This window comes from Bombina bombina, chromosome 2 (genome assembly GCF_027579735.1).
Source record: "Bombina bombina isolate aBomBom1 chromosome 2, aBomBom1.pri, whole genome shotgun sequence".
Lineage (NCBI taxonomy): Eukaryota > Metazoa > Chordata > Amphibia > Anura > Bombinatoridae > Bombina > Bombina bombina.
In genome coordinates, this window is record NC_069500.1 from 1,007,269,224 (window position 1) to 1,007,295,027 (window position 25,804).

The 25,804-nt window shown below is 38.3% G+C and overlaps 1 protein-coding gene across 1 annotated transcript in view; it reads right to left on the reverse strand.

Annotated features, from left to right (window-relative positions):
* The window catches only part of LOC128649980 (bifunctional heparan sulfate N-deacetylase/N-sulfotransferase 4), a 904,342-nt gene that overhangs the window by 74,486 nt on the left and 804,052 nt on the right, over positions 1-25,804 (reverse strand). The gene's annotated exons all lie outside the window — the stretch shown is intronic.

The window sequence follows — 25,804 nt, forward strand, 5'->3', positions numbered from 1 at the left end:
TCCCTATAGCGCTGCTATTACAGGTTTGCAAAAACCCGGCGTTAGCAGGCAGTAAGTGAGCATTGAGCAAAATTGATCTCCATACCGCATTCAAATACTAGCGCTGCTGTGAGCTGGTTTTATGTGCTCGTGCACGATTTCCCCATAGACACCAATGGGGAGACTCGGCTAAAAAAAAGCCTAACACCTGCAATAAAGCAGCGTAAAGTTCCGTAACACAGCCCCATTGATTCCTATGGGGAAAGAAAATTCATGTTTACACCTAACACCCTAACATAAACCCTGAGTCTAAACACCCCTAATCTGCTGCCCCCGACATCGCTGACACCTACATTACACTTATTAACCCCTAATCTGCTGCCCCGACATCACTGCCACCTACCTACACTTATTAACCCCTAATCTGCCACCCCCAATGTCATCGCTACCTACATTACACTTATTAACCTCTAATCTGCCGTCTCCAATGTTGTCGCTACCTACCTACACTTATTAACCCCTAATACACCGCCCCCAACGCCGCCGCCACTATACTAAAGTTATTAACCCCTAAACCTAAGTCTAAGTCTAACCCTAACCCTAACACCCGCTAACTTTAATATAATTAAAATAAATCTAAATAAAAATTACTTACATTACCTAAATAATTCCTATTTAAGACTAAATACTTACCTGTACAAAAATAGTTACATTGTAGCTATCTTATGTTTTATTTTTATTTCACAGCTAAGTTTCTATTTATTTAACTAGGTAGAATAGTTAGTAAATAGTTATTAACTATTTACTAGTTACCTAGTTAAAATAAATACAAATTTACACTAACACCTAACCTTACACTACAATTAACTAAATTACATTAATTAAATACAATTAACTAAATTACAAAAAGACAAACACTAAATTACAAATAAATTATCAAATATTTAAACTAATTACACCTAATCTAATAGCCCTATCAAAATAACCCCCCCCAAAATAAAAAAAACCCTAGCCTAGACTAAACTGCCTTTTGCTGGGCATTGCCCCAAAGAAATCAGCTCTCTTACCTGTAAAAAAAATTACAAACAACCCCCAACAGTAAAACCCACTACCCACACAACCAAACTTAAAATCCTATCTAAAAAAACCTAAGCTCCCCATTGCCCTTAAAAGGGCATTTGGTTGGGCATTGCCCTTAAAAGGGCATTTAGCTCTTTTTTAGCCCAAACCCTAAGCTAAAAATAAAACCCACCGAATAAACCCTTAAAAAACCTAACACTAATCCCCGAAGATCCACTTACAGTTTTTGAAGACCAGACATCCATCCTCAACGAAGCGGCAGGTGAAAAAATCCTATTGGCTGATGCAATTAGCCAATAGGATTGAGCTTCAATCCTTTTGGCTGATCTAATCAGCCAATAGGATTGTGCTCGCATTTTATTGGCTGATTGGAACAGCCAATAGAATGTGAGCTCAATCCTATTGGCTGATTGCATCAGCCAATAGGATTTTTTCACCTTTAATTCCAATTGGCTGATAGAATTCTATCAGCCAATTGAAATTCAAGGGACGCCATCTTGGATGACATCCCTTAAAGGAACCTTCATTCTTCGTTAGCTCTCGGAAGAAGAGGATGCTCTGCGCTGGATGTCTTGAAGATGGAGCCGCTCCATGCCGGATGGATGAAAATAGAAGATGCCGTCTGGATGAAGACTTCTGCCGGCTTGGATGAAGACTTCGGCCCACTTGGATGAAGACTCCTGCCGGCTTCGATGAGGACTTCTGCCACTTTGTTGAGGAAGGATGTCCGGTCTTCAAAAACTGTAAGTGGATCTTCGGGGGTTAGTGTTTTTTAAGGGTTTATTGGGTGGGTTTTATTTTTAGCTTAGGGTTTGGGCTGAAAAAGAGCTAAATGCCCTTTTAAGGGCAATGGGGAGCTTAGGGTTTTTAGATAGGCTTTTATTTGGGGGGTTTGGTTGTGTGGGTGCTGGGTTTTACTGTTGGGGGTTGTTTGTATTTTTTTACAGGTAAAAAAGTTGATTTCTTTGGGACAATGCCCTGCAAAAGGCCCTTTTAAGGGCTATTGGCAGTTTAGTTTAGGCTAGGGTTTTATTATTTTGGGGGGGCTTTTTTATTTTGATAGGGCTATTAGATTAGGTGTAATTAATTTCAATATTTAATAAATGTAATTTATTTAATTGTAGTTTAATGTTAGGTGGTAGTGTAACTCAGGTTAGGTTTTATTTTACAGGTACATTTTTATTTATTTTAACTAGATAGCTAGTAAATAGTTAATAACTATTTGCTAACTATTCTACCTAGTTAAAATAAATTCAAACTTAGCTGTGAAATAAATATAAAACCTAAGATAGCTACAATGTAACTATTAGTTATATTGTAGCTAGTTTAGGGTTTATTTTACAGGTAAGTATTTCGTTTTAAATAGGTATTATTTAGTTAATGATAGTAATTTTTATTTAGATTTATTTTAATTATATTAAAAATAGTGGGTGTTAGGGTTAGGGTTAGACTTAGGGTTAGGTTTAGGGGTTTATAACTTTAGTATAGTGGCAGCAAATTTGTGGGCAGCAGATTAGGGGTTAATAACAGTAATGTAGGTTGGGGCAATGTTAGGGACAGCAGATTAGGGGTTAATAATATTTAACTAGTGTTTGCGATTCGGAAGGGGTTAATATGGGGTTAATATGTTTATTATAGTGGCAGCGATGTCCGGAGTGGCAGATTAGGGGTTAATAATTTTATTTTAATGTTTGTGATGCGGAAGGGCCTCGGTTTAGGGGTTAATAGGTAGTTTATGGGTGTTAGTGTACTTTTTAGCACTTTAGTTATGAGTTTTATGTTACAGCCTTGTAGCGTAAAACTCATAACTACTGACTTTTAGTTTATGTTATGGATCTTGAAGGTATAGGCTGTACCGCTCACTTTTTGGCCTGGACAGGCAGGCTCGTAATACCGGTGCTATGGAAGTCCCATTGAAAAATTACTTTTTGAAAGCTGCGGTAGTTACGTTGCGTTACGGCCAAAAAAGTGTGCCGCACAGATATACATGCAAGACTCGTAATACCAGCGGTAGTGAAAAAGAGCCATAATGCTGCTTTTTCACCCATAACGCAAAACTCATAACCTAGCCGTAAATTAGGTATTCATGAAAGATATACACCTTGGAGGGATTAATTTGTAAAACAATTACCTGACTGGATCCATATCCATGTAACAGAAAGGGAAATAGTCATAGAACGAGGATTGAAGGCCTATGTAATGTAGCCTGCACTCTTAACAAGGGAGGTTCAGTCTCATAGAATTTTACAAGAGCAGTGACTTCATTAATTCGTAAAAAAGGCAGAGATACCGAATCCGGTAATGCGTATAGACCAATTTCTCTATTGAGTCTGGATTATAAGATTATGGCTACAACAATAATAGCAGATATATTTAAAGCTGTGATAGGGGACCTGATCCACCCTTCTCAAATAGGTTTCATGAGTAGTAAAACCTTTATGACAAATATTAGAAAAGTTTGTTTGATGAGGGAACATTTCTGGATTACTAAAGATCTTAAAGAAAAGCATAAACTTTAAGATGTTTCTATGATAGCTATAGATGCAGAAAAGGCTTTTGATGCAGTCCAATTGAATCACTTGTTTAGAGTATTAGAGCAATGTGGCCTTTCAGGCAATTTTGTTAATTAAATTAAAGGGCTGTATGATAACCCAATCTCAATAAAAAGGGTTAGTAACATGTTAACATCAGAGAGAGAGCTGAACAGGGACACGAGACAGGGTTGCCCTCTCACCCTTATTGTTCAACCTGCTGATTGATGCTCTAGCAATTAAAGTACAACAAATCTTAGAAGGAGTTGTCTGCAATAAAAATAAAATAAAAATTCTACTTTATGCAGATGACCTGCTAGTCTTTGTGAGAAATATGTCTAGAAATTTACTTATTTACCTATCCTATTAGATTGCTTGGAGATATTCAGTTCTTTTTTGGGATATAAAAAGAATATTAGAAATCAGAATTGATCTGGCTAAGAAAAATAGCAGATTCTTTAGCTCAAGTTCCGTTCAAGATAACAGATAGTGTATTATCTCTGGGAATACAGTTCCATAAGAATCTGGATAAATGGTACGAACGGAATTTTAGGGATGTTTTTGAAAAAATTGGAACATTTGTTGTCTGTGTGGAGAAAATTACCATTACAATTATCTGCTAAATTATTCTGATAAAAATGATTATATTCCCTATATTTAATACAAAATCTGCCATTCATAATTAAAAAAAAAAAAAAAAAAGATATACAGGCAACAAAACCTTAAGAAAATTTCTTTGGGGTCTTAAAAAAAAATAAGATATGTTTAAATTAGCTTGTCCTTCATAAAGATTATGGGGCTTTGCTCTACCAAATTTACAAAGTTATAATATGGTCTGTTTAACAAAAGATAGCAATGGAGTGGTTATAAGAGACGGAATACTGTGTGTGTCAAAAGATTTAGAATATTGAGTTCTATATCCCTTTAATCTATTTAGGGCTAGTTTACATTCTAGTTGTAAACTCTGTGAACTTTTATTATCAAATTTGCTTAGTTCCCATGGTATTCTTTATTGACAAGATATCTAGATAGGTGTCTGGAGCACTGCATGGCAGTAAATAGTGCTGCTGTCTAGTACTCCAGCAAATGCATAACATTCTTGCAAAGCTGCTGCCATACCAAGAGACAGAAGAAAATTTGATAACAGAAATAAATTAGAAAGTTGTTTAAATTGAATGTGTATGATCTGTTTTAATCCAAAATACATGTTTGTAAATTAGAGAACATAACATAAATTCGATTCAATTCTTCAGAAAGGAATAAACCAGATTTAGGAAGCCAGCTGGTAATACAGGTACAACATTTGGGAAGACTGTATTTTGTGTTTTCTAATATTAAAATACTTATTTTATGAGCTTTGATAACTTAACATAGGTATTGTACTTTAATGTAACTGCAAGGATTATAAATTACACTTAAATGTACTGTTCATGATACAATATATAAATATTTCTATTTTTTGTGAACTAATATTATGACTCAAATTTTGGATTTATTGAAATGAAATCCAGAAAATGCATTTTTAGATAAATACTGTTGAAGAAAATAATAAAGAATATGTGTAGATAATGTAGATGCTGCTAGTTTGGAGAGATCTGACATTAATCTACCACATTGCACAACATCACCTCCTTATATTCACCAAACTTCTAGTGCCTTTTTATAGAAAGGTAGTCGCCTTTGAGCTTTGTTGCTGTTTTATTTAATTCTGTAAAGATGAGTCACTGTCTAAGCCATGTTCATCCAGTGATATATAACTTTTCCTCAAGGGAGAGGCTCACTAAGCCAAGATAAATCACTTTACTTCATACTTAAGCTTTCAAGGTCATTGGGAATTTGTCCTTCTCTTACACTGGTAAATGGCATCTTAAAATATCTTGTTCTCATTCTGGCCAAAAAACTGGGTGACTCATACTACAGCAAAAATACTTTAGTCAGTGTAGCCTGAGAATAGCAGAACATAACTATATCAGAAGTAAGGAGAACAAACAAAACAAGGCACAAACGTTTTTAGTAAACCATATACAAGTTCTATTTGAAGTCACTTAGGGGCATATTTATCAAGCTCCGTATGGAGCTTGAACCCCCTTGTTTCTGGTGAGCCTGAAGGCCTCCAAAGACCGCTGCTCCATATCCTGTCCGCCTACTCTGAGGTGGCGGACAGACATCGCCGGCAATCAACCCGATCCAATACGGGCCAGTATTGCACCAGCACTTCACAAGAACTGCTGGTGCAATAATAAATGCAGAGAGTGTATCCTGTCAGCATTTATCGATGTGCAGCAGACATGATTCGCAATATCGGATCATGTCCGCTCACAACTTCTTAAATAAACCCCTATATGTCAATAGAGATTTATTTGTAGCAAAAAAAGTCTTGCTTCCCCTAATGTTTTTGTGGCAGTGCATATCAGTTACTAAATGCTGGGCAATCATGAAAGTTTAACCAACATAGAGAAAATTGTTACTAAAAATGCATCTGTTAGACAGGCAAAATGATTTATTAAATAAGACAAAAGGAACATCTGTGTAATGTGCTGTGTATAACTGCTCTTCTGTTGCATCAGTTGCGCATGTCCACCTTCTCCTTTAACAAAACTGCAACTATGCAATAGTATGCTATAGTGGTGTGAACGTTTTTCATTCATTTATGACTACATGAAGTGCACAAGGGTCCGCAATTGCATAGACAATTTATTATAAAACATAAGCTATATATTAGTAAAAGCTTGTTGGTTTAATTTTTACACACACACACACACACTAAGTGTGCTTAGAGGAATATGGCTGCATTGCACTGAGGAGGTCTATTGAAGGACAAAACGATCATCTGAGGTTGTCATGTTCCTTGTTCCGAGAGGAACTGCCTCATGAGTTTATCATGATATTTACACAAAGATATATATATTCGGCCATCTGTGTTTAGTGAATTTTATTAGTGACGTTTCAGGACAAAACACTGTCCCTTCCTCTGACAAACAACACTTGTGAAAAACAAACTTTTAAAGGCCTGTGAAACCCTCCCCCTCATCTCAACCAATCCTGGCTGTTTGTGCAGAAGAAATAATCATTGTGATAGGATAACAACATGTTGTTAAAAAATAAGCATGTATACCAATTGCGAGTCAATAATACAAAGTATACTTAGTGTCATATTTTGAAATGTAAAATGTATATGCATATCCCAAGGTATGCAGGGGATCAGAACCAAATGGTTCCCTTCATCCCCCAGGTGCCATCCAATCATTTAACATAGTCATCACTATCACTACTCCTATTAGGTCATTCCTCACTATTTCATTGGTGGATCATAGACACACCCCACTGGTTGTGTGTCTGTGTTGTGTAGATCGTGGCTGTCAAGCAGCGCCCCTTAGTCATATCTCTACATATAATTAAAACACCACACGTACCTAACCTAAATGCCAGTCTCCGTGCCAATTAACTTCCCCACATGCTTGTTCACCGATATAATAATCAGAGAGTGTCCAACAGACCCATCGCATTAGTCAAACCACACTGGTAACTCCCCAGGTGGGCATTTACACACCACACTGGTAACTCCCCAGGCAGGCGTGTGCATCCAGAATGTAAACAAAGCATGCTATTTTAAATTACAACAATCACGGGTAAATCCATATAGCAAAACAATGCTCAACAAGCCCAATTTGTACCCGCTATGGACAATTCCTGTATCCTCAGCAATAAATGCCATGTTGACCCCTCTCGAACATCATCACATCAATAATTCCTGTGGGGATACCCACATAGTTACCAACATGAAAAGTGCCTATTTATCACAGTGTATATATATATATAAAAATATCTCATTCGTGACTAGCCTAAGTTAAGATTTAAGCACCCGTTAGTTTCTCTGGACTCTGCTAGTCTCAGCCCCCTAACGTCACTAGCAAAGAGTGTCAGGCTCCCTCTTGAACGCTTCCCACAGGTCTGTCTGCGCTGGTGGGGGTGTATCTCCAAAGTATAAACAAAGCATAAATCTTTGCTCTCCTTATTTCCAATAGCATATAATAAAAGGGAGGGTTATAATACATCAAGTTCACCTTTAAACTAACCAATCCCATTCCCCACTCACATCTAAATACACACTATACTCCCATGTGTAAGCGCTCTGTGTCGAACTCCCATCACTTATCCTCAAATACCCTAAATAAGAACACCATATAAATACATCCCGTATACAGTATTAAAATGCCCTGGAATCTGTAGGCTATACCACTCAGGGTGAAATGTCAATCGAATTATCAACATACTACTCATCATGGAAGGGGAATATTCCTAGAGCACAGGAACCTTCCTCATTGGCCCAACTCCCATATCTGTATCCTACATGGGCTGTGTCAATGAAAACAACTATAAGCCTATGAAGAATATATACAATACCACAAAAATGCTGATTGTCTGTATTAGACTGTAATTCAACTTCCAATTATGAGCACAAACCACTATCACCAATACTTACTACTGTGTGAGCTCATCAGAGACCCTCAAAATAATCCTATTACCTCTATAATCACATTATTACACATATCAAAGAGAATTTAATACAAATTACCGGATCCACCGTGCATCTACTGTGCATTAATTTATGCCCCATGCCAATTACTAAGCACCCCAGGAACGATCTACCGCAGGCCTCTTCTATGTAGAGATATGACTAAGGGGCGCTGTTTGACAGCCATGATCTGCACAACACAGACATGCAACCAGTGGGGTGTGTCTATGATCCACCAATGAAATAGTGAGGAATGACCTAGTAGGAGTAGTGATAGTGATGAGACCGTAATTCAACTTCCAATTATGGGCACAAACCACTATCACCAATACTTACTACCCTCATCAAAGACCCTCAAGATAATCCTATTATGATTATTAACGATCCACCGCAGACCTCTGGAATCACCATATGAGTTAAGACTTAATATGTTAAAATTAAAAATTAAAAACAAACTGCACACATATCATAACACTGCCCACAAAGTCACAACATCAGATCACCTTACTACCTTGCAAATTGATATATAAAGCCCTGAATTGAGGCTCAAAAGCCTTGAAACATTTCATTCAAGATCTATATTCAAGAAATATCTAATTTCTCAGGAGGAACACATACATCAATATATACAAGTATATATATATATATATATATATATATATATATATATATATATATATATATATATATATATATATATATATATATATATATATATATGCAAGTATAAACCCATATATATACACACATATCAACAAGCATATCTTCCCAATAAGATTATGAATGCTCATCAACTTATAATCATATTGATCCTGGGGAGTATACCATTAATCTATTTATACAAGAAATCTCTAATGTTAGGGTCATGGATATATGTACTCTCATGAAACAGTTGTATTCAACATGATTGGGACAACCCAATAAGTTGTCATTGCAATAATGATCATGGACTCTCATGTCAACTCTCATATTCTACAGGTAGCATTGCCACACTGTATGTACATTTAAACCTCTTGGATTAAGGGTCCCCAACTCATAGATCCATCTCGCCTCCTTCTGTAGGAGGATCTTTGCCCTGTTGCCGCCTCTTCTGAGTTTGGGGACATGGTCTATAATCCGAAACCTTAAGTCCTTCACAGTATGAGCCGCCTCCATAAAGTGACGGGCCACCGGTAGGTCAGATTTTCCTTTATGAATGGCTGTCCTAATGCTTGAACGATGATTGGCAATCCTCATTCTAGCATTGTCCACTGTTTTCCCTGTGTAGTACTTCCCACATGGGCAATTTAGCAGATAAATTATATACTGTGTGGTACAAGTTAAGAACTTGATGTCATATTTTTTCTTGCATTCAGGAGATTGGAAATGTGTGCCTGTGATCATACCATTGCAAGTAAAGCAACTTATACACCTGTAACACACCTTCTTTTTATTCAGTCATGTTTCTTGTGGTGTTTTGATTATGTCTGTTTTCATTAGTGAGTCCTTCAAACTCTGACCCCTCCTGTATAACATTTTTGGGGCATCCCACTTTGTGAATGGCAATGACCGGTCAGCTTCTTTTAACTCTCTTGTTATAGCATACTTATCTGGTAGTATGTTGTCACAAAAGTCATTTGTTTGGACAAAGTATCATTTTCTGGTTTTCTTGGAGAAGGACTGGAGGCTAAGGTACACATCTCTGTAATTATTTTCTTGTTGTATCCCCTCTCAGAAAATCTTTGCATCATTTTATCCAACTGGGTTAAGAATCTTGTTTCATCAGTGTTGTTCCGTATAACCCTTTGAAACTGCACCTCTGGGATATTTTTTATTAATGTTGGTTGATGGCAGCTTTTGGCATGTAAGATTGAGTTGTATTCCGATTATTTCCGAAACAGTGTTGTTTCCAATCTATCTGTATCTTTAAAAATTCTCACATCCAGATAGTCCACTGTTTCTGTGCTAGCAGTCTGGCTAAGCATTAAGTGTATCTTCCCCGTCTTGCCACAGGAGGAAGAGGTCATCAATGTATCGACAATAATATTTGACCTGGTGCATCTCAAAGATCTTCATCTTCTGGGACTCATAATCAGCCATAAAGAGATTAGCCAGGGATGGGGCCACATTGGACCCCATCGCTGTACCAGATACTTGCAAATAGAAGGTTCTATCAAAACAGAAGTAATTCTCAGATAGACAGAATTCCAAAAGTGTAATCAAAACTTCTTCAGGAGGACCAATATATGCCTCTTGTCTCAAACATTTCATTACTGCTGCTATTCCAGAGTTGTGCGGTATAACCGCGTATAGGCTTGCAACATCAAGCATTACCAGGATATCCCTAGGCCTGATTGCGATAAGTTGTGTGATATGTGAAATGAAGTCTGTGGAATCACGAATATAAGACTTCTGTTGTTTCACCCATGGTTGTAAGTAGAAATCCACAAATTGTGCCAGGGGTTGTAATAGTGACCCCCGGGCAGAGACTGTAGGTCTCCCTGGTGGACTCTCTGCATTCTTGTGAATCTTTGAGAGGGTGTACAGGATGGGTATGACCGGAAAATCACGTTTGAGAAAGTTAAATTCTTTTTTTGATATTAATGCCATATCTCTCCACTCATGTAATTTAGCATCTATCTTCCTTTTCAATTGGTGGGTAGGATCACCTAGTAAAGGTAGATATGTGTTGGTATCAGTGAGTTGTCTTGTTATTTCTGCTTTATACTATTTAGTGTCCATCACCACCACCGCACCCCCCTTGCCATTCCTCCTTGGTGAGGTTATCATTAAATTTCACAGGCGGTTTTTGTTGTATTTGTTAGATCAAAAAAAATGTCACCCTGCTGATAGTGGCATTATTAGAGTTGTGGTCAAAGTGACCCTTGGTTCTGAACATGCCTGGTTCCTCAGACTCTACTTTAAAATATTCTTTCAATCGAAGATTTCTACTGAATTTGTAAATATCTATGTACAAATCAAAATCATTAGTTCTTGTGGAAAGTACAAAAGAGAGCCCTTTATTGAGTAGGCTTAGTTTGTCTGCATTAAGCTGGCAAGAGCTGATGTTGAATACCATGCTCTCTGTCTCCTCTGTAATGGAGGGCGGTGGACAGTGCCCCCCCTCCTCGTGTGTGGCCTGGGCCTTGGCCTAAAAAACAATTCGTAGTTGGATGCACTGCTACTGGTTGTAGGGATGAGGTATTTACATTTGGATTATCCCACTGTTGATATCATCTTTCTCCTCTAGAGCATGTCATGATCCCTTTAAAGTTGGATGCTTCACCTCCAATATTTGTATCGGGTTCAGAGCTCTCCCCTGAGCTTTTATCAACTGTGTTAATTCCCTTCTTGAAACAACTTCCTTTCCCTTCTTGGACGAAATGTTCTCCTTTCTTGAGGTGCCACTATCCACCTATATATAGTTTTATAGGTATAATCCTGGCTCACGGTATGTAATTTCCTGCTCATAAACAAAATCAGTTCCTGTTTGTATGACTTCATCTGTGTCGATAGTTTACCTATCCAATCTGTGTTTGTGTTGGACCCCAAGGTCTCAGATTTCTCTTGTTCGAAGATTTGTATTTCAACTCTTATTTCTTTGAGGAGGCGACCCACGTCCCTGATCACCAGCAACAACAAATCAAAAGAAAATTTTTAATATTTTACAACAGTTTATGCATGTAACTCCTCTGTTTGTTGATCCTCTATTGATCCAAAGTGAATATTATCCACATCCTCATCAGTAAAAGTAAATATATCTTCATATTTTTCTTCTGTTTGGTTAGTAGGCAATTCTGATGCACTAGGCTCTGTGGACGTCATGTCAAGATATGTATAACTAGAAAGAGGGAAGAGCTTCAAGGGTCAGCTTCTGTGTGGGTGCACTCCATGGTTCAAGTATCCAATAGTAGCAGTTTTGGTGTGTGCACTCTCACCATCCAACAATAACCACCAGGGTGCTTTCAAGCATTCAAACATATAATCAATAAATGAGCACTCACTGGTCTTCGGCCGTCTGTGTTTAGTGAATTTTATTAGTGATGTTTTGGGACAAAACACCATCCCTTCCTCTGACAAAAAACACTTGTGAAAAACAAACTTTTAAAAGCCTGTGAAACCCTCCCCCTCATCTCAGCCAATCCTGGCTGTCCGTGTGCAAAAGAAACTATCATTGTGATAAGATAAAAACGTATTGTTAAAAATAAACATGTATACCAATTGCGAGTCAAAAATGCAAAGTATACTCAGTGTCAAATTGTGAAATTTAAAATGTATATGCATATCCCAGAGCTTGCAGGGGATCAGAACCAAATGGTGTTTTATCACAAAATGGTATGCATTTTAATATTGCAATCCCTTCATCCATGAATCATAGAGAGACAACAACCAATCGCCACCCCAGGGGGGGGGGACAACACCCCCCCCAGCGCCATCCAATCATTTAACATAGTCATCACTATAACTACTCCTACTAGGTCATTCCTCACTATTTCATTTGTGGCTCAAAGACACACCCACTGGTTGCATGTCTGTGTTGTGTAGATGGTGGCTGTCAAGCAGGGCCCCTTAGTCATATCTCTACATATCAGTAAAACACCACACGTACCTAACCTAAATGCCAGTCTCCGTGCCTATTCACTTCCCCACATGCTTGTTCACCGACATCATAATCAGGGAGTGTCCAACAGACCCATAGCATTAGTCAAACCACACTGGTAACTCCCCAGGTGGGCATGTGCATCCAGAATGTAAACAAAGCATGCTACTTCAATGACAACAATCACCAGTAAATCCAAATACCTAAACTTTACTGACTGTTACAGACGAGGAACAGGACTTGGGAATTATTATTTCAGATGATTTAAAACTTAGTAAACAATGTAGTAAGGCAGCGAGTAAGGCTAGCAGAATGCTTGGATGTATTGGTAGAGGTATTTGCAGCAGAAATAGTAAGGTTCTTATGCCACTTTATAGATCATTAGTTAGGCCTCATCTTGAGTATTGTGTGCAGTTCTGGAGGCCATATCTTCAGAAGGATATTAACAAACTTGAATCTGTGCAAAGGAGGGCTACCAAAATGGTACATGGTCTAAAAAATAAAACTTACCAGGATAGGCTCAATGACCTAAATATGTATAGCTTAGAGGAGAGAAGGGAAAGAGGTGATATGATAGCAACTTTCAAGTACATTAAAGGGTTTAGTAAAACTGAGGCTGTGGGTATTTTACATAAAATGGAAAATTCAAGAACAAGGGGTCATGAGCTCAAGCTAAAGGGTAGTAGATTCAGGAGTAATTTGAGGAAGCACTTCTTTACAGAAAGAGTGATTGATTTATGGAATAAACTTCCTCAAGAGGTAGTAGCAACAAACACTGTGGGGGACTTTAAAAATGCATGGGACAAGCATAGGGCTATCCTACGAACTAGATAAGTTTATACTGTTAGGTAAGGTGGGGCAGACTTGCTGGGCCTATGGCTCTTATCTGCCGTCAATATCTATGTTTCTATGTTAAACAATGCTCAACCAGCCCAATGTGTACCCGATATGGACAATTCCTGTATCCACAGCAATAAACGCCATTTTGACCCCTCTCGAACATCATCACATCAATAATCCCTGTGGGGATACCCACATAGTTACCAACATGAAAAGTGCCTATTTATCTCAGTGTATATATATATATAAAAATATCTCATTCGTGACTAGCCTAAGTTAAGATTTAAGCATCCGTTCGTTTCTCTGGACTCTGCTAGTCCCGGGCCCGGCCCCCTGACGTTACTAGTGAAGAGTGTCAGGCTCCCTCTTGACTGCTTCCCATAGGTCTGTCTGCACTGGTGGGGGTGTATCTCCAAAGTATAAACAAAGCATAAATCTTTGCTCTCATTTCCAATAGCGTATAATAAAAGGGAGGGTTATAATACATCAAGTTCACCTTTAAACTAACCAAATCCATTCGCCACTCACATCTACATACACACTATACTCCCATGTGTAAGCGCTCTGTGTCAAACTCCCATCACATATCCTCAAGCACCCTAAATAAGAACACCATATAAATACATCCCCATATACAGTATTAAAATGCTCTGGAATCCGTAGGCTACACCACTCAGGGTAAAATGTCACTTGAATTATCAACATACTACTCATCATGGAAGGGGAATATTCCTAGAGCACAGGAACCTTCCTCATTGGCCCAACTCCCATATCTGTATCCTACATGGGCTGTGTCATTTATAACAACAATAAGCCTATGAAGAATATATACCATACCGCAAAAATGTTGATTGTCTGTATTAGACTGTAACTCAATTTCCAATTATGAGCACAAACCACTATCACCAATACTTACTACTGTGTGAGCTCATCAGAGACCCTCAAGATAATCCTATTACCTCTATAATCACAATATTACACACATCAAAGAGAATCTCATGCAAATTACAGGATCCACCGTGCATCTAGTGTGCATCAATTTATGCTCCATGCCAATTACTAAGCACCCCAGGAACGATCCACAGCAGGCCTCTGATATGTAGAGATATGACTAAGGGGCGCTGTTTGACAGTCACAATCTACACAACACAGACACGCAACCAGTGGGGTGTGTCTATGATCCACCAATGAAATAGTGAGGAATGACCTAGTAGGAGTAGTGATGGTGATGACTATGTTAAATGATTGGAGAATTGTCAACATAGATGTTGGGCAAAAGTATGCATCTATATAGCACTTCACTCTCCCTATATTATAAATATTATTTCTTATTATCTTATATTTTCAGACACTTCCTGTGTCCCTGTTATTCATTCTTTAATAGTTAGGATTATGTTCCGTAATTCTTCTCTAGTTTCACTCCTGTCACATTTAGAATTTCACTTCTCCTTTTTTGTTTTGTTATGTACAATAGGCTCAACTTCACGTTATTTCCAACAACAATAGTCATAGAATATTGTTGAAAACTGACATTTGTCTCACCAATTAATTTTATTCAAACACATTATTTAGGTGTTAAGTTAAACATCACAACAAATTCACTTTTAGCATTCATCATTTGTTTATTTAAATAAATACACCAATAAAATCTTTTATTCATTCAACATCACACCAATACGCAGAACGACTCGTTTACATACTGTTTTATACAATATCACATTCACGATCACAATTTACTGACAGCCCAATTATTTACCTTTGGTTTTTATTAAAAGCTTATGAAGACAATAATCCCTTTTATTTGGCCCTCACGAATACACAGTTTAAAATTACCAAGTCATCTCCATACAACTAGAGAACGAATCATCTATGCTGAGACAAGTGATCCGCTTCATTGTAGAATCTCTAGATGCCAAGATGGCTCTGATTGGTCTGAGATTCAAATCGGAGGTGGAGCCGAGGTGATAAACACCCGTGGATGCGAGCGGGCGTCACCTTCGAAAAAGCCGCCACTTTGTCGGCGAAACATGTCAGGGGAGGGTGTTGAATGCCTTTCAACACTCAACAGTTTTTAAACTTTGTATAAAATTTAGACCACGCTAATGCCCTACTCAGGCTAATACTTTAATGAACTAGAACTATCTGCTACCTTAGTAATCTAGTTGGAGTCCAAGCGACTATATACAATATATAGAAAACCATAAATTTACTTGGTAAACTGTAGAATTTAAAGAGATAGAATACAAGCAATATTATTTGAGATATCTATCATTTGTTAAACAGTACAACCAAGTTGACGTTTGTCTGGGATTTATTATAACACGCTAACTCCATTACAAAGTGGATACATTCTATAGGAATGTCTTGCTAAGGCTAATACTTTAATAGATTAAAATCATGTGTTACCTTAATAACTAAGTTGGAATCCTAGCGACTGTACATATCATATAGAATATTAACACGTTCACTTGATAAAACCTTAGAATTTAAAAACACAGAGCAGAAGCAATATCATTCGAGATATCTATCCTTGGTCAAACAGCACAACCTAGCTGACCTATTTTTGGGACCCAGTGGAACACGCTAACTCTGTTGTAAAGTCGATACATTGTATAATTCCTCAAACAGTTATTGCCATATCTAATTCCTAGCAGTTAAGGGTAACACTTTATTGGTTACATTTAGTGGACTTTAGACAAATGCAGGCTATTATAATTTACTAACTTTGGCAGTAATAATTCATCATGCCCATCTGCGTTTATACTCATTAGAGGCATACTGTTTGTTACAATTCAGGAGAATAACGACAACAGTGTGTATAAAAAATCAGCACTGTAGTAATGGAATGCAGGTTACTTATTACCACAAATAATGCTTCAAACAATAATCTCCCGCAAATTACTATGTGTCAGTCGATATGAATTACACACAAGGAGTTATATATTGTGGAAATACATTATATATTCTATAATCCTGTGAGAACTAAAAAGGATACAAACAGATTAAGTGTACACATATATAATTCTATCATTATAGCAGGATATTATCTTGCCAATCTGTCATTCATTAAAGACCAAGTATAATACTTGCCTTATTTTGGGGATTTATTATAACTGAATAGATACTGTGCAATAAATCTATTAATCGATTTCAGTTAAAGGAACTCCAATATCTGAACTCCACAAAACGTAAAACGTTAATTTCACCAAACACATGATCATGTTTATCTACAAGTGTATATACACAAAGAAACTCTCTTAATAAGAATCTATCTTTGATACATACTAAAACAAGTTTTTGTTTTTTTACCAAAATATTCCTTAGTGTTTCACACCAATCACAGATACTATACAATACCCTTAGAATACTATGAGCCACTGACAAAAGACGTGGCGATCAATTTAGAAGTGGGTCATAAATACTTAAGGATTACGCTACTTTTCTGGAACAATAGTGTAAGCAATTTCCAATATGAGCCTCTGACAAGAAACATTGGACTGCAATTTTTGTCTAGTATATATAGAGCTAGTACAATAAGTATTTTATACTTCTTTATATTACCAACAGCATGTCCCAAAGTAATTGCTCGCTAGTACACCTATATCTATAATTATAGAGCCATACTTCTGTACTCTATATCAGAACCAGATATCGTAGTAACCGATGTACAATTACTTATAATATTTTCCTCCACAAAGTCACTATTAGTGATTCATATGTGGATGTAATACCAATATCTATTAGTCTTGGTGACCTTATTATTTAACTCATTCCACCAATTGGAATATCTCACATAATCTATCTAGACATGGTAGCAGAGCCATTGTTCCACTGGTCTAAACTTTATTGTGTTTTTAAATGTTATGTTGTGTTTGTTTTGCAATTTTAATAAAACCAATAAAGGTTAAATTTTAAACAAACCACTTCACCATATCCTTCGATTTTGATGTTACTTTAAATAATCTAAGGGAGAGTGAAGTGCTATATAGATGCATACTTTTGCCCAACATCTATGTCGACAATTCTCCTAAGTTAGTTTATGCATAAGCACTCAAGCTCAGGACAATCCATTGTTCCTTTTATTAAAGGCAACTCCCAAATCTTAGCGTAGTGCTGTTGCACACCTTTCTCTTTTTGCAAATGTTAAATGATTGGTTGGCGCCGAGGGTGTGTTGTCCCCCTGGGGTGGCGATTGGCTTTTGTCTCTCTATGATTCATGGATGAAGGGAGTGCAATATTAAAATGCATGCCATTTTGTGATAAACATCATTTGGTTCTGATCCCCTGCAGGCCCTGGGATATGCATACACATTTTACATTTCATATTATGATACTGAGTATACTTTGTATTATTGACTCACAATTGGTATACATGCTTATTTTTAACAACATGTTGTTATCCTATCACAATGATTGTTTCTTTTGCACACGGACAGCCAGGATTGGCTGAGATGAGGGGGAGGGTTTCACAGGCCTTTAAAAGTTTGCTTTTTACAAGTGTGCAAGATTAGCATTAAATAAAGATATGTATTTTTTTCTAAATTATGCATTGCAAGATCTCTATAAACTATATATACTTTTTTCTTTTCTTTTTCTGTATCTATATTTTTCTTATCTTTTTTATTATTTATTTCAATTACCGATGTCCCCTGTGCACTTTGGATAAATATATACTCTTAGTTATCCCTGGTTTCCCAATGTGATGACCATTTTGGGTTTCTTTCTTGAGATGGTATGATCATACACATATATATATAGTGTGTATATATATATATATATATATATATATATATATATATATATATATATATATATATATATATATATATATATATATATATATATATAGGCAAAAAGAGTCAGTTGCACTCTCACAAACAGTTCTCCAAGGGCCAGGGTGCTAGAGTAGTTGAAATGTAGCAAAACAGGAAACAGCACTCTCTGGACTTAAGTAAAAAACAAGTAGTTTATTCAGTAACGTTTCGGGGAATGCTCCCCTTCATCAGACCAACAACATACAAGTGAAGCAAACATTTAAGCATACACAAACCCCTCCCCCTAGTGCAAAAAAACGCCAAAAATGGTTGCCATAGCAACCAAACAACCAGTTCAAAGTAAATACATTTACCAATGCAACAATGACCAACAACATACAAGTGAAGCAAACATTTAAGCATACACAAACCCCTCCCCCTAGTGCAAAAAAACGCCAAAAATGGTTGCTATGGCAACCATTTTTGGCGTTTTTTTGCACTAGGGGGAGGGGTTTGTGTATGCTTAAATGTTTGCTTCACTTGTATGTTGTTGGTCTGATGAAGGGGAGCATTCCCCGAAACGTTACTGAATAAACTACTTGTTTTTTACTTAAGTCCAGAGAGTGCTGTTATCTGTTTTGCTATATATATATATATATATAATCAAACCCACAATTGTTGATACCTCAGATACTCAGCTAGTCTAAAGAAGGACAGTTATTTTGCTTTTTTAACACCTTACGGTCCATCAACGTACTCTCTATCTATCTTTCTATGGGATTTGCTATTTCCATTGACCAAAACGGAGGGAGAAGTACATGGTATGTAGAGGTCATTAATGGGTTAATCAGTGCAACAGTTTTAAACTGTGCTTACAGAATTGCAAAAGGGTAACAAACACAACGTGCCATTGGAACACAGGGCAGATGGTTGCTTATAATGGGTCTCTGTAAATATTCCATTAAAAATCAGTCCATTTCAGCTACAATAATCATTTACAACATTAACAATGTCTACACTGTACTTCTAATCATCTAGATGATATTTTAATGGACAAAATAATTTGCTTTTTTTTCAAAAACAAGCACATTGCTAGGTGACCTCAAACTATTTATATTTGTTTGAACCTGAAGGTGTTTTAATAGAAGCTGTTAATGAAGCCTGTTCAGCACTTCACATAAGAAAAGGTCCATGTGATGGTGCAGGTGGTATGGTGAAGCAGTTGGTAGAAAAAGTAAGTTTGCAGTGTACCATAACCAATCATATTGTAACCCCTTTAGAAATGTATGATTATTGTAGATCAAATATGAAATGAATTATCTTTTGCTACTGTTCTACAGAAGCCATAGAAGAAGCTGAGAAATTTCTTCAGCCTTAATTTGTCAAATCCATTGCAATTAAGCAAACTAGATCATTCCACAGTTTTGTGCCAATTGACAGGTTTATATTTGAAAATTAGCAGACATCCCAATCCATGGACTTCTGAATAGTGCCCATCACCAATTAAGCCCTCCCTGTTCTACCAAACAATAACGATTATGTGTGTTGTGTATACAATAAGAAATGGTGGCTGATGCTAGGCCTTGCACTTGAAGTTGCTGTGTTCCAGTTGAACCAATAGTTCAACATTAAATTCCTCTACCCCCCTGACTTAGGAACTTCCTTCAAGCTGCCAACAAAGGACACTGTGTGGCGGAAACCAGAGCACATCCTCAGAACTTTCTTGCAAGTGGAGCTCACAAAAGCTACAGCACAAACACATAACCTCAGAAATGGGTCAGAACTTGTTTCAACTGATCTTCAAGAAATCTGGTTCTTTATCTTAAACAAGTACTCAACATTATTTTTTTTTTTTTTTTAATAATGGTAGTAAATTATAATAAACCAACTGCATTGATTCAAATTTTGCCAAAGTCTAAGTCCTATAATTTCTGTACTACTTGGAGCAACAACACAAATGTTTTTCCTTAAAAGGAGTTACCTAATTCAATACATTTTAGGTTTTTAAAATAGGTTCAACATTGTCATTTTTTGGCCCTGAAAAAGTATATATTTTAATTTAATTTTTAATGATTTTAAGAATTTTTTAACACTGAAAGACTGAGAGTTGATTCTTCTACCACACATACTACTCATGGAAGAGTACCCCATGGAACAAAAATAAAGTTGTTACTAGTAGTCCGCTGAATTTTGAAGGACTAAATATGTAGAAAACTGAGGTTTGTTTAGTCATATTTAGACAACCATAGAGTTACAAAGGCATAAGAAATCACAGAACTTAAATTTAAGATTACAAAGAACAGGTAATGAGCTTTCCACAGACTTCATGTGGTGTTGTATAGCTCTTAAAGACAAAAAATGGGGCAATCAAAAATGCCCTGGAAAAAAAGGTGATTTTATGCTACCCTTGCCACAAGTAATTACCTACTGTATATATTTGCAGAACATTTTATTTAAAATGTGGGGGTTTGTTCAAGAAAGGTGATAGAAAGCACTACCCAATTTTTAGAAAAAACAGAATTTATGCTTACCTGATAAATTACTTTCTCCAACGGTGTGTCCGGTCCACGGCGTCATCCTTACTTGTGGGAATATCTCTTCCCCAACAGGAAATGGCAAAGAGTCCCAGCAAAGCTGGCCACATAGTCCCTCCTAGGTTCCGCCCACCCCAGTCATTCGACCGACGGACAGGAGGAAAAATATAGGAGAAACCATATGATACCGTGGTGACTGTAGTTAGAAAAAATAATTCATCAGACCTGATTAAAAAACCAGGGCGGGCCGTGGACCGGACACACCGTTAGAGAAAGTAATTTATCAGGTAAGCATAAATTCTGTTTTCTCCAACATTGGTGTGTCCGGTCCACGGCGTCATCCTTACTTGTGGGAACCAATACCAAAGCTTTAGGACACGGATGAAGGGAGGGAGAAAATCAGGTTACCTAAACGGAAGGCACCACGGCTTGCAAAACCTTTCTCCCAAAAATAGCCTCCGAAGAAGCAAAAGTATCAAATTTGTAAAATTTGGCAAAAGTGTGCAGTGAAGACCAAGTCGCTGCCTTACATATCTGATCAACAGAAGCCTCGTTCTTGAAGGCCCATGTGGAAGCCACAGCCCTAGTGGAGTGAGCTGTGATTCTTTCAGGAGGCTGCCGTCCGGCAGTCTCGTAAGCCAATCGGATGATGCTTTTAAGCCAAAAGGAAAGAGAGGTAGAAGTCGCTTTTTGACCTCTCCTTTTACCAGAATAGACGACAAACAGAGAAGATGTTTGTCTGAAATCTTTTGTAGCTTCTAAATAGAATTTTAGAGCACGGACTATGTCCAAATTGTGTAACAAACGTTCCTTCTTTGAAACTGGATTCGGACACAAAGAAGGTACAACTATCTCCTGGTTAATATTTTTGTTAGAAACAACCTTTGGAAGAAAACCAGGCTTAGTACGCAAAACCACCTTATCTGCATGGAACACCTGAAACAGGCTTGATCCTAACCAGAGCCTGAACAAATGCTTGAACATCTGGCATAGCTGCCAGACGTTTGTGTAGTAAGACAGATAAAGCAGAAATCTGTCCCTTTAGAGAACTCGCAGATAATCCTTTATCCAAACCTTCTTGCAGAAAGGAAAGAATCTTAGGAATTTTTATCTTATTCCAAGGGAATCCCTTGGATTCACACCAGCAGATATATCTTTTCCATATTTTATGGTAAATCTTTCTAGTTACCGGTTTTCTGGCTTGAACCAGAGCATCAATCACAGAATCTGAAAACCCACGCTTTGATAGAATCAGGCGTTCAATCTCCAAGCCGTCAGCTGGAGGGAGACCAGATTTGGATGTTCGAATGGACCCTGAACAAGAAGGTCCTGTCTCAAAGGTAGCTTCCATGGTGGAACCGATGACATATTCCATGGCTACCAGCCTGGGAATGAGAGGAAACGGTGGAAACACATAAGCTAGGTTGAAGGTCCAAGGCGCTACTAGTGCATCCACTAGAGTCACCTTGGGATCCCTGGATCTGGACCCGTAGCAAGGAACCTTGAAGTTCTGACGAGAAGCCATCAGATCCATGTCTGGAATGCCCCATAAATGAGTCAATTGGGCAAAAATCTCCGGGTGAAGTTCCCACTCCCCCGGATGGAATGTCTGACGACTCAGATAATCCGCTTCCCAGTTTTCCACACCTGGGATGTGGATCGCAGATAGATGGCAGGAGTGATTCTCCGCCCATTGTATTATTTTGGTTACTTCTTTCATCGCCAGGGAACTCCTTGTTCCCCCCTGATGATTGATATACGCAACAGTCGTCATGTTGTCTGATTGGAATCTTATGAATCTGGCCTTTGCAAGCTGAGGCCAAGCCCTGAGAGCATTGAATATCGCTCTTAGTTCCAGAATGTTTATCGGGAGAAGAGACTCTTCCCGAGACCATAGTCCCTGAGCTTTCAGGGATTCCCAGACCGCACCCCAGCCCACTAGACTGGCGTCGGTCGTGACAATGACCCACTCTGGTCTGCGGAAGCTCATTCCCTGGGATAGGTGGTCCAGGGATATCCACCAACGGAGTGAATCTCTGGTCTTTTTGTATAGTCCCCATTCCACTGTTTCAGCATGCACAGTTGTAATGGTCTTAGATGATTTCGCGCAAAAGGAACTATGTCCATTGCTGCAACCATCAACCCTACTACTTCCATGCACTGAGCTATGGAAGGACGTGGAACAGAATGAAGAACTTGACAGGCGCTTAGAAGTTTTGACTTTCTGACATCTGTCAGAAAGATCCTCATTTCTAAGGAATCTATTATTGTTCCCAAGAAGGGAACTCTCGTTGACGGAGACAGAGAACTTTTTTCTATGTTCACCTTCCATCCGTGAGATCTGAGAAAGGCCAGAACGATGTCTGTATGAGCCTTTGATTTTGAAAGGGACGACGCTTGTATTAGAATGTCGTCCAAGTATGGTACTACTGCAATGCCCCTCGGTCTTAGAACCGCTAGAAGGGACCAGAGTACCTTTGTGAAAATCCTTGGAGCAGTGGCTAATCCGAATGGGAGGGCCACAAACTGGTAATGTTTGTCCAGAAAGGCGAACCTTAGGAACTGATGATGTTCTTTGTGGATAGGAATATGTAGGTACGCATCCTTTAGATCCACGGTAGTCATAAATTGACCTTCCTGGATAGTGGGTAGAATCGTTCTAATGGTTTCCATTTTGAACGATGGTACCCTGAGAAATTTGTTTAGGATCTTTAAATCCAGAATTGGTCTGAAGGTTCCCTCTTTTTTGGGAACTACGAACAGATTTGAGTAAAATCCCATTCCTTGTTCCGTCATTGGAACTGGGTGTATCACTCCCATCTTTAACAGGTCTTCTACACAATGTAAGAACGCCTGTCTCTTTATTTGGTTTGAGGATAAGTGAGACATGTGGAACCTTCCCCTTGGGGGTAGTTCCTTGAATTCCAGAAGATAACCCTGAGAAACTATTTCTAGCGTCCAGGGATCCTGAACATCTCTTGCCCAAGCCTGAGCAGAGAGAGAGTCTGCCCCCCACTAGATCCGGTCCCGGATCGGGGGCTACTCCTTCATGCTGTTTTGTTAGCGGTAGCAGGCTTCTTGGTCTGCTTACCCTTGTTCCAGCCTTGCATCAGTTTCCAGGCTGTTTTGGACTGTGAGGCATTACCCTCTTGCTTAGAGGATGCAGAATTAGAGGCCAGTCCATTCCTGAAATTACGAAAGGAACTAAAATTAGACTTATTCTTGGCCTTGAAAGGCCTATCTTGTGGGAGGGCGTGACCCTTTTCCCCAGTAATGTCTGAGATAATCTCTTTCAATTCTGGTCCAAAGAGAGTTTTACCCTTGAAGGGGATGTTAAGCAATTTTGTCTTGGATGATACATCCGCTGACCAAGACTTTAGCCAAAGCGCTCTGCACGCCACAATTGCAAACCCTGAATTTTTCGCCGCTAATCTAGCTAATTGCAAAGCAGCATCTACAATAAAAGAGTTAGCCAACTTAAGTGCGTGAACTCTGTCCATAACCTCCTCATATGGAGTCTCTCTACTGAGCGACTTTTCTAGTTCCTCGAACCAGAACCACGCTGCTGTAGTGACAGGAACAATGCACAAAATGGGTTGTAGAAGGTAACCTTGCTGTACAAAAATCTTTTTAAGCAAACCTTCCAATTTTTTATCCATAGGATCTGTGAAAGCACAACTATCCTCGATAGGAATAGTAGTGCGCTTGTTTAGAGTAGAAACTGCCCCCTCGACCTTAGGGACTGTCTGCCATAAGTCTGTTCTGGGGTCTACCATAGGAAATAATTTCTTAAATATAGGAGGGGGAACAAAAGGTATGCCGGGCTTCTCCCACTCCTTATTCACTATGTCCGCCACCCGCTTGGGTATAGGAAAAGCGTTGGGGTGCACCGGAACCTCTAGGAACTTGTCCATCTTGCATAATTTTTCTGGAATTATCAAGTTGTCACAATCATCCAGAGTAGATAACAACTCCTTAAGCAGTGCGCGGAGATGTTCTAATTTAAATTTAAATGTCACAACATCAGGTTCAGCATGTTGAGAAATTTTTCCTGAATCTGAAATTTCCTCATCTGACAAAACCTCCCTCATGGCCCCTTCAGATTGGTGTGAGGGTATGACAGAACAATTATCATCAGCGCCCTCCTGCTCTTCAGTGTTTAAAACAGAGCAATCGCGCTTTCTCTGATATGCAGGCATTTTGGATAAAATATTTGCTATGGAGTTATCCATTACAGCCGTCAATTGTTGCATGGTAATAAGCATTGGCGCGCTAGAAGTACTAGGGGCCTCCTGCGTGGGCAAAACTGGCGTAGACACAGAAGGAGATGATGTAGAACCATGTCTACTCCCTTCATCTGAGGAATCATCTTGGGCAATTTCATTATCTGTGGCAGTACTGTCCTTACTTTGTTTGGACGCTATGGCACAATTATCACACAATTTTTAAGGGGGAGACACATTGGCTTTCATACATATAGAACATAGCTTATCTGAAGGCACAGACATGTTAAACAGGCTTAAACTTGTGAATAAAGCACAAAAAACGTTTTAAAACAAAACCGTTACTGTCTCTTTAAATTTTAAACAGAGCACACTTTATTACTGAATATGTGAAAAAATATGAAGGAATTGTTCAAAAATTTCACCACAGTGTCTTAAAGCATTAGAAGTATTGCACACCAATTTTCAGAGCTTTAACCCTTAAAATAACGAAACCGGAGCCGGTTACAGATTTAACCCCTATACAGTCCCAGCTACAGCCTTTGCTGTGACTTTACCAAGCCCAGAGGGGAATACGATACCAAATGACGCCTTTTAGGAACTTTTCCAACTACTTTCAGGTCCTCACACATGCATCTGCATGTCTTGCTCTCAAAAACAACTGCGCAGTAATGGCGCGAAAATGAGGCTCAGCCTACAACTGGGAAGGCCCTTCCTGACTGGAAAAGGTGTCTAACATAGTGCCTGACGTTCAAAAACGTTCCCCAA